Source organism: Mastomys coucha, unplaced genomic scaffold (assembly GCF_008632895.1).
Source record: "Mastomys coucha isolate ucsf_1 unplaced genomic scaffold, UCSF_Mcou_1 pScaffold5, whole genome shotgun sequence".
Taxonomy (NCBI): Eukaryota; Metazoa; Chordata; class Mammalia; order Rodentia; family Muridae; genus Mastomys; species Mastomys coucha.
This window is the reverse complement of record NW_022196911.1, coordinates 91,358,814-91,368,849: the sequence shown is the minus strand read 5'-3', so window position 1 is coordinate 91,368,849 and position 10,036 is coordinate 91,358,814. Positions and strand designations below refer to the sequence as shown.

The window sequence follows — 10,036 nt, the reverse complement described above, 5'->3', positions numbered from 1 at the left end:
TTCTCTTTCAGAAGGTTGCTTTTAGAATGAGTTAAGTATCAAGAAATGTGTGTACCATGGCTGTAGACTCCAGCCACACATTATGACCATCCATGATTCTGGGTCGGGGGCTTGGAGAATGGTGGCCATGGAATGTGAAAGAAAAAAAAAAATCTTAGGGAAGGCCAGAAGGCTGCCATGATTTTTTACAAAACACATAAAAACAAGGCCTTCGTTTGTATCCTGTAGCTTCATGGGTCAAGATCCCATGTCTGCAGGCTCTAGAGAAGCCCCTTTGAGCCTGAGCTCTATATTCCTCCACACCTCTACTCACAAACAATACACAATCCAGAGGATGTAGTGGCCAGAGGGGCTTTATTTAATAACAGCCAGAATGCAGTCTCCAAACTCACTCTCAGCCTGGGTGCTCTCTCATCCCACTTCACCAGGGTTTCAACCCCACTCCGGGGTCCTCAGCTGTGCCCAGGCCAAACTCAGCCCCTTCCCTTTCTCCTTGACCACCGACATCATCTTCACCCACTTGAGAAAGAATGGTCTCCAAGGTGACCAGGATTCTCTTTCTCTGGACCAGCCAGCATGTTTGAAGCCAACTAGTTAAATGTGAATCTTAGACCTTACTCCACTCCCCTGTGCATGGCTAGTTCACTGGCATGGATGGCCCCATGGTCCCTTGTTGGTATCTCCTTACCTTGTAAAGCACGGCTCTGCCTTGGATGGGCCCCTGAGAGTGAGAACTGTCTGTTGTGCCTTATGGTGAGTTCTCTGACGGACCCTGTGTGAACCGTTTCTTTTACATCCTGGAAGGGCTGAGGGCGTGGGGGACACAAGGCTTCGTCAGAAAGCCTCAATCACAGCTAAGTTCTGAACTTAGTAGCTACGGAGAAGCCTTCCCTGGGGACAAAGACACAGCTAGAGAGGGGCCCAACTCTTCCAGGCTGCTTTTTAAGAACACGACAGTTTTTCTGGTTTTGGGGGAGCACCAAGTTGAAATACACAAGTGTAGAAAGGCACATAACTAGCCCATTTACTAGTCCTGGCAGTTCCCTGGTCTGGGATGGGGGGCTACCCGCTCAGTCAGGCTCTGCCATCTGCCACATCTCCGTGGAGATCAGAACTGAAGGGCTCGTTGGAAGCAGGATTTTTTTTTTCTTTTTTCTTTTCTTTTTTTTTTTTTTAATGTAGCAGGATTGGGCTCAAGATGTCACTCTGGTGAGCAGGACTGGAGATGGGAGGGAAATGTCTAGGAAAACAGGGGAGAAATAAATGGAAGCTTCCATGTTCCAGGAGGAGGGAGGAATAGGGAACAGCAAAGACAGGAAAAGGAGAAGCAAGAGGAGGAGGATTGTGCAGAGAGGGGCTTGATTTAGCATCCATCTTTCCTGGGCCACCCAAGACAGCAGCAGCAGCCCAGGAAGCAGGGCTCTGGGCGTCAAGTGACTTCCTCCTGCCAACCTTTATTTTTGTATAACTGCAGGCTGAAGTGGCTCCTGCCTTTTACCTCCTTCCGGAATGTCTGCTCTCCTGACCTTTGGAGATATCACAGTGATCACAGTGAGAATCATAAATGGAGAACCCAAGAGTGATTTCCAGGTGACCAAGATTCAGGGCAGATTGTTCCCTGGGACTTCAGTGCTCTCTCTCTTTCTCCTCTATGCATTATGACAGTGAGACACCTTGAACCCAGAGGATACTGGCTAGCCAGGCACAAGATTTTTTTTTTTCCAGAGTGAATCCTGCTGTTGAAGACCCCTGTACACCCAGAGGTGCTCATTATTTGTCAGTACCTCACTATAGATTTGTGCTCCAAGAAATCTTGAAAGGATTTTGGAGATGGACTACAAAAGCCATCTGTGGCACAGGTTAGACATGGAAACCACCATACAGAAACACTCATAACACTGCCAGCTGTTTATCTTTCTGGAGGCTTTATTCGATACCAAGTTCTGGGTTAGGGACGTGACTGGATTTGCTCCCCAACTTCTTAGACATCTATCTGATATGTCCATTATACAGGTAAGAAAGTAAAAACTTTACCCTGGTCTGTACTCAGACCAGTGTCACCTAAGGCCCAGACCCCACCCGGCCGCAGTCAACGGTACTTGGGTACACCGCCTCCAACTCCTCTTCCGAGGCTAGCTCAGACCTTCTCTTAGACTCCACTCTTTGCCAGTTGTGGCAATCTCCTCAGTTCTACTTAACTATAAAAAACACAGGTCAGGTGTGGTGGCACACACTTTTAGTCTCAGCATTCAAGGGGCACAGGTGGGAAGATCTCTGTTTCCAGGTCATCCTGGTCTACATAGCAAGTTCCAGAACAGCCTTAGCTACATAAAGAGACCTTGTCCCCATCCCACTCCCTCCGCCCCCAAATAAACCAAACAAACAAGCAATGAGTCACTAGATAAAAACAAATGTGCTTACCTTCCCACTAGTAGACAGGCCTGCTAGTTTCTGCACTGCCTGAGCCCATGCCACCCATCCTTACTATAGATTGTCCCCTCTCTACTGAGCTCAGTTAGACTTTAATGGCTTCCTCTCTATTGGCCTACCCCACCACACCCAGCTCTAAACATGCTGATGTCTGGTCTGGAGACACAACTTAGCAGTTAAGAGCAAGTACTACTCTTGCAGAGGACACGAGTTCAGTCCCTGGCACCCATGTCCGGCAGCTCACAGCCACCTGTAACGTCAGCACCAAGCGGGTCAGCTATCTCAAAGCTGCTTCTACAAATGCCTGTGCTCCTGTGCACGCACACTCCACCCGATACGCACATGATTAAAAACGTGGGTGGGTGTTTTGGCTACATGACTGTCTATGTACATGTGTGGCAGATGTCTCTAGAGGCTAGAAGAAGGCATTAGATCTCCTGGAACTGCAGTTACAGAGGGTTGTGAGCTGCTAGGTGGGTGCTAGGAATTGAATCTGGATCTTCTGGAGAAGTGGCCAGTGTTCATAAACCCTGCGCTCTCTCTCCATTCCTACACATAATTTTCAAAAATTAAAAAAAAAAATTTTGCCGGGCAGTGGTGGTGCATGCCTTTAATCCCAGCACTTGGGAGGCAGAGGCAGGTGGATTTCCAAGTTCGAGGCCAGCCTGGTCTACAGAGTGAGTTCCAGGACAGCCAGGGCTACACAGAGAAACCCTGTTTCAAAAAGCCAAAAACAACAAAACAAAACAAAAAAACCTTAAAACTTTCTGTAGAACACACAATCACACCCTCATACGCTCCTCTGCCTCCTTTATCTATCACATCACAGCCACATCTCAAACATTTACCTGCATACCTTGCCTATGTACTACCTGTCCCATTTGTAGTCTCACCCTGGAATGACCATAGACACCAAGGATTGCCATGTGGACAATTCTTTTTTTGCCTCCCAAGTGCTGGGATCAAATGAGCCACCACCACCCAGCTGCCAGGTGGACAATTCTAATGAACACCTTTTACTTTTTCTTGGTGATGATTTTTTTGTCCTGGTTCTCCTAACTGTAATTTCTTCTGGTTATTTTCATCTCTTCTCCATTGATGAATCTTCTTTTAATAAATTTTTTTTTGTTTTGTTTTCTGGTTTTTTTTTTTTTTTTTTCGAGACAGGGTTTCTCTGTATAGCCCTGGCTGTCCTGGAACTCACTCTGTAGACCAGGCTGGCCTCGAACTCAGAAATCCGCCTGCCTTTGCCTCCCAAGTGCTGGGATTAAAGGCGTGCGCCACCACCGCCCGGCCTTTAATAAATATTTTAAACAGTATTTATAGGCTTATTATCTTTTGTCAAACTCTAAGCTTAACAAGGAAGTCAGTTTTCCTTGTGGCTGTCTACCTAGAGACCAGCACAGTCCTTGACATATTGTTGTATTTCTAAGTGAATTATTAGTAGTAAACAAATAGCATAAAACTTTTAAAAAATTTTATTTTTAATTACATATATGTACAAATATGTGCATGTGAGTACAGGTTCCCTGAGCCAGAGATGACCGATCCTTTGGAGCTACTGTCACTTGCAGTTGTGAGCTGGGTGCTGGGATTCCAACTTGGGTCCTCTGCAAGAGCAGTAAACCACTGAGCCACCTCTCCAGCTCCCAAAGATTTATTTATTTATATGTGTATGTATGTGTGTGTGTGTGTGTATGTATGTACGTGTGTGTATGTATGTGTGTGTATTTGTATGCCGTGTGTGCGGGGTCTCAAAGAGGCCAGAAAAGGGCACTGGACTCCCTGGAGCTGAAGTTCCTGGTGGTTGTGAGCCATGGGTGCTGGGAAGCTACTGTGGGTTCTCTGGACGAGCCAGTACAAACTCTTAACCAGAGCTACTACTCTAGCTTCTCTGAAACCTTTGGAGCCAAATCAAGGCAAAGATTTTTCAACTTAAGTGGAAGGATCCTGGGGACCACCCACTGCCATCTGGACACACTCAAATGACCTTTCTTTTCTAGAGGACTTTGAAAGGATGCACAGTGGAGGCCATGGCCCCGGAAGAACGCTGGTAGTGCTGCATAACATCCTGGTGCTGATGTCTGCTTTCCATTAGTGCTCCAATCAACACAGATTTCTAGTACTGGTGAGAGACAGAAATAAAAACGTGTATTAATTTACCCAGAGAGATCAAAACTCATAACATGACTATTGGTTCATGTATCAGTGTCAACAGATCTAAAGATAAACAATGACACACTATTTCATTCTGCCATTAAATGACACAAGTGCATTTTACATTTTATTTTTATTTTGTGTGTATGGAGATTCTTCTGCATGAGTGTCTGTGCACCACAAGCATGTCGGTGTCCAAGAGGGCCAGAAGAGGGCGCTAGGCATCAGGAGAGCAGCCAGTGCTCAGGGTTGCTCAGGCATCTCTCTTCAGTCCCACAAATGCATTATTTTTTATTTATTTATTTATTTATTTATTTTGGTTTTTCGAGACAGGGTTTCTCTATGCAGCCCTGGCTGTCCTGGAACTCACTCTGTAAACCACGCTGACCTCAAACTCAGAAATCCGCCTGCCTCTGCCTCCCGAGTGCTGGGATTAAAGGCATGCACCACCACTGCCCGGCAAATGCATTATTTTAAAGTACTGTGGGGGTAACAGTAAATAACCAGGCACAGAGAGCTCAGAGGACAACCTAAAGCCACCAGTGATGTGCTACAGCTGGTTCACACTGGTTTTCTAAAGCCAACTGCTAAATTTTCAGGAAATCTTAAGAACTAGCTGCTAAATGGTTATTATTTTTTTTTATAATTATTTATTTTATGTATGTGACTACACTGTAGCTGTCTTCAGACACACCAGAAGAGGGCATCAGATCCCATTACAGATGGTTGTGAGCCACCATGTGGTTGCTGGGAATTGAACTCAGGACCTTTGGAAGAGCAGTCAGTGCTCTTAACCGCTGAGCCATCTCTCCAGCCCCTTTAGTAAGTGTCTTTTTTCTTTTCTTTTTTTTTTTCCAGCCAGGTTTCCCTGGCTATCCTGGAACTCACTCTGTAGCCCAGGCTGTTCTCGAACTCATGATCCTCCTGCCTCTGCTTCCTTCAGCAAATCTACCAGCATGTGCCACCACAACCAGTGTCTAAATGGCTATTATTAAGAATTAGATTGTATGACCATACAATTAGCAAAGACAATACACACTCAAAATCTCTTCCTAATCATTCACATCTTACTACTATCTATGCACATGAGGTTTTTTGCATCTATGGTATTTGTACAGGGAAGATTCTAGAAAAGGGCACAGAGCACAACTTTTCCTAGTTCTCATTCAGTAAGGTCACCTTGAAGATGTGAAGTTAGTCATGGTGAGAGTACTTGCACCCCGCAGCCTGGCAAAGGGCTTCTGTATTTAGGAGCTGAATAGTGCGCCTTTCATAGCACAACAGTGAACCAACCACTGGCCCATGAAAACATTTAAGGTGTGAAGCGAACTTTTACTTGAAAGATAAGCTGAAGAAGCACAGAAACAAATCTTCAGGGACTCATTCTTGAAAGAGTATAGATTGAATCTGGCTGTTTTCTTTCTCAACTGAAAGCTACAGTTATTTTACAAACATGGCTCCCACAACGTCAGCCAACCACACAAATAATCTGTACATCACTGCACACAAAAATAAATGTGTTCATTGACTTGAGTGAAGTTGAACTATCTTCTTAGGCGTTGGTTCCCTTCTCTTACTTATGCCAACAGTAGCTTAGACTCAATTTGTTGGTTTATCCTCATTAGCCTTGCCTTCTGCCTCCACCATGACTGAAAGCGCTTTACGGTGACCTCTCTTCTAATGTATGCTTTCTAATCCTTAGTTCTAAAGCCCCTCTGGTTGATTTAATCGGTAGATCAGAAATCCTATCTTCTACCCCAGAGCTAACCTTGGGAAGTCTCCCATGCTATGTAAGCATTTGCTCTCTTAGTGGCCTAAGTTTTAGTCTCTGTCACTTTGAGCACACGACTTCTCTTTCCTGGATGTCAGTTTTCTCTGATATGGAAAGATGAATTTCTTGGCCACCTCCTTCTTCAGTTTGGGAAGTCACCATTAGGATCTTTCCCCTGAGCCTTAGTAGACAATTCCACGCTACTGCCAGGCCATGGTGGCTTTTCCCCTTCTCTTTGGTCCTTGGGTCTAAGCACCAAATCTTCTCCTGCCGGCTGTTATTTCTTGGCTCTAGGCCAGGAGGCGTGACCTTGAGGAAGTGATATCTCTACCTTCCCAGCTTACACAACTGGAATGAACGAGAGCCACAAGACAAACCAGCAAGTGCTCAGAATGCCCGTGACATCTGTCAGCTGCAGGTACGTTCCTATACTGGAGTGGTATGTACTTTATCTTCATAATGTCTCTCCCCTAGAGTTGATCCCCTTCAACTCCTTAATCATTTCTGCTGCTTATATTGAATTCCCTCAAGTCTAGAATTCACTCTTTTTTTTTTTCTCTCAGAGTGCAGAAATCAGCAAACAGTACTGCAGATGTCACTTCCTCCTCCAGCATTAGAGGATTTACAGAGGGGGAGCCTCCACTCACTCTGCTAATGGTTTAGAGATCCCAGCAGCCAACAACATTCAAGTTTCTGTCCTCATCTGGAGGTCAGAGCTTCTGGTTCTCCCAGCTCATTATCCCCAAGGCTCATCTTCTACATCTGCTTTCTTGTTCACGGTCTCCAGGAGGCATCCACCTATCAGGTCAGAGGTCCCCACCGTGGCACAGCCACCTCTGAAATGAAAAGCGGCAAAGTATGGCTACATTGTGCATACTCGTAAACAGCGGGCCAGTGAGACTCACCTGAGTGTTTGATTAGTCAGCAAGCCATCAGAAATGAGTCTAAAAGATGGAGGGCACAGTACGGTGAAAAGTCGGGAGACAAAGTAAACACACGGGGCCCAAGCTGATTAAAAAGATAATTAGTTGTGGAAAATAAAGTTGGGTTCCAGCCAAGAATTTGCCTTTGACAAAAGTATACAGAAGGCTGCAGTGCAGCCATGCTGCTTGTTGATTTAGTGGCTCTTTTATAGGAGTTGAAGGGCCAGAACAGAGCACCAGTCAGCTTCACGTGCAGGGCTACCCCTTCTCCCCAGCCTGGGTGTTTGCTCACAAACACAGACGCTGTTTCCCTTCATCTGCATGGGTTCATCCAATATGGAGATCCCATAATAGGCTGAAGCCACGTTTTAAAAGGAACTCTCAGAACACTGGTCTAGCCAGAGATCTTCTGGCCTGCCTGCCGTAGGATCTTCATGTTCCTGGCTGGAAATAAAAAAGAAAAGAAAAAAGCGGCAGTAGCTCTCTGACAGCTGAAGGCCGGCAGCCTTATCAGTGAGAAGGGAAAGAGGGACGTTTCTTTCCTAAATTGTTCAAACCTATAAAGGTCTCCAAGCTGCCTGATAACTACAGACAGGTTTAATCTTTACGTAGGAAATGGGGAAAAAAAAAATCTTCTCCTATGGATGGTCAGCTATGAGGCAGAGGCTGACCACAGGGATATGGGGAGATGGGGACATTGCCAGATATTCTATTTGGCTCCCAAACCACAACTCCAAAGGTTCTGTGGAACTACTTGCCTGAAATATTGTTTTGATAAATAAGCCATATCCTTGTGGAATTGTGATCTCCAACTGTTCCACTGGCACGGACATCTCTGCAGTGACAGCACATGCCCCAGATTGTGGAGTTAACTTGAATTAAATTTCAGATGTGGGGGAGCTAAGGGAAGAGGTGGTGGCAGTGGGAGGTTTATGAACAGTATGCTGGGGCTCTGATGTTGTCATAACCAGATGGCTTCAACTGTATCGTTTAAACAAAAACAAACATGGCCAGAAAGAATGTAATAACAGGAGAAGTGCTGAGCCACTTCATCCATACCTGAAATTGCACCAGTTTCCGAAGCACAGTGAAGTCCATGCTGGAAATTCTACAAGTACAGACCTTTATCCCGTCAAAAGCCAGATGTCAGGACAGCTCCCTTCCTGAAAGCGCTTTCTCCGAGTCCTCCATCTTCACCCCAGGGCTGTGAGTGAGTGAAGTTCAGTAAGCAAATCTGCTTCGCCCTGCTGGGAGCTCTGAAGAGCAGGCCAGTGGAGGCACCTTTCTAGAGCTTTGTTCTTACTATTCCCAGAGGAAGCAAGCTTCACTTCCAATTTTGTACCTAAGCACTCCAGAAATGGAACTTCCTCCATTCCTTATGTAACCGTCAGGATATGACATTAGATGAGCTGCTGCTCGGTACTCGTGTGACCTTAGGCATGCGCCTTCCTCGGGTTCCACCGTTTCCCAGCACTACCTAGCACCCGTCCAACCAAACTCCTTGAGAGGTCAGGAGGTTTGAAAAGGACCCTGTAGATGAAGGTCTGCTGAGAACTGAGGATGACAGAACCAACACAGAGGCAGCATGAGCAGAGGAGATGCTGTAGCCACCTGTATCACTATGTCTATGCATCAGTTTGGCAGTGGGGGGGGCAAAGTGACAGGGGCCAGCAGCCAGTACACAGGGAAGCAGACACTTCCTTACACAGGCCATACTAAGGAGGAAACTGGGACGTGCCACAGGGTACAATAAACAAGTCCCACTTGTGTAAAAACTGCTGCTCACCCACACATACCCAGCCAATAGTAGGTACACAATGAAAACCAGAAAATTAGACAAGGCTAAAGTCACTGAGAGACAATGGAATGTGAAAAGGGCTGAAGTTCCCTCTAAGGTTAAATAATGCAACCTTGGCCACATTGCATGTTTTTAGTGTGTCTCACTATCTGGCTGGTGCTATAAAGCTTAGAACCCCACAGCACTCTCGTGAGCTCACTGCAAGTTAGAAGGACCTTAGCTTTTCCAGAAATACAGTCAATAACAGGACCCAGGAGACACAACAATTTCCCTTTATTTAATCTCCATATTCATGTCCCCTAAATTTTTTTTTTTGATTTTTGTTAGGAAAAAGGAGACTTGGGATTAGGTGTTAACACACACAGGGTGCAGAAGAAGCCCACTATGATTGCTTGCCTTGGCAGAGTAGGACCTGGTCCCAGACTCTTGCCAGGACATGGCTGGCAGATCCTCAAGGAGGACAAAAGACTGGCAGATGCTTGAGACCATGGAGAATAAATAAATCCCTGCTGCTTCTTAGCAATGATCCCTGCAAGATGAAGATCAAACCAGGGCTTCCAAATCTCACAGGCAAGGAACTTAGACCCAAGAGACAAGCCAAGTGAAGGAAACAAAAGACCAGAGATACCACACAGTACAAAATAGTAATTATTTATATTTTCAAAAAGAAAAAGTTAACATTTGGAAGTCTCCCCCTTGGAAGAGGGGCTAATCAGAAGTGATAGGACCGGCTCCTATGCAGGCAGGCGACAGGTCAGGTACAGACAGCCAGGCCCTCTGGGCTGGGATTTTTTTCACATAGCAATAATAATAAAATTTCCTTTCTCTTCTTTTTGTTGTATGCATTTTCTGGATTTATTTCTCCTCTCTCTTTTTCTCTCTGCCTTTCTCTCTCTCTCTCTCTTTCTCTTAGAAAAAGGGAAGGGGGAGGGAAGAAAAAATAAAATCAGAGAAAAA

General features: G+C 45.5%; 1 long non-coding RNA gene across 1 annotated transcript; it reads left to right on the top strand.

Annotated features, from left to right (window-relative positions):
* The first annotated feature begins 604 nt into the window (after window positions 1-604).
* LOC116078577 lies at window positions 605-4,598 on the top strand. The gene is made up of 3 exons (XR_004113594.1): window positions 605-753; window positions 1,475-1,590; window positions 4,434-4,598. It is a non-coding gene; the product is annotated as an uncharacterized LOC116078577 (long non-coding RNA).
* The last annotated feature ends 5,438 nt before the right edge of the window (window positions 4,599-10,036 follow it).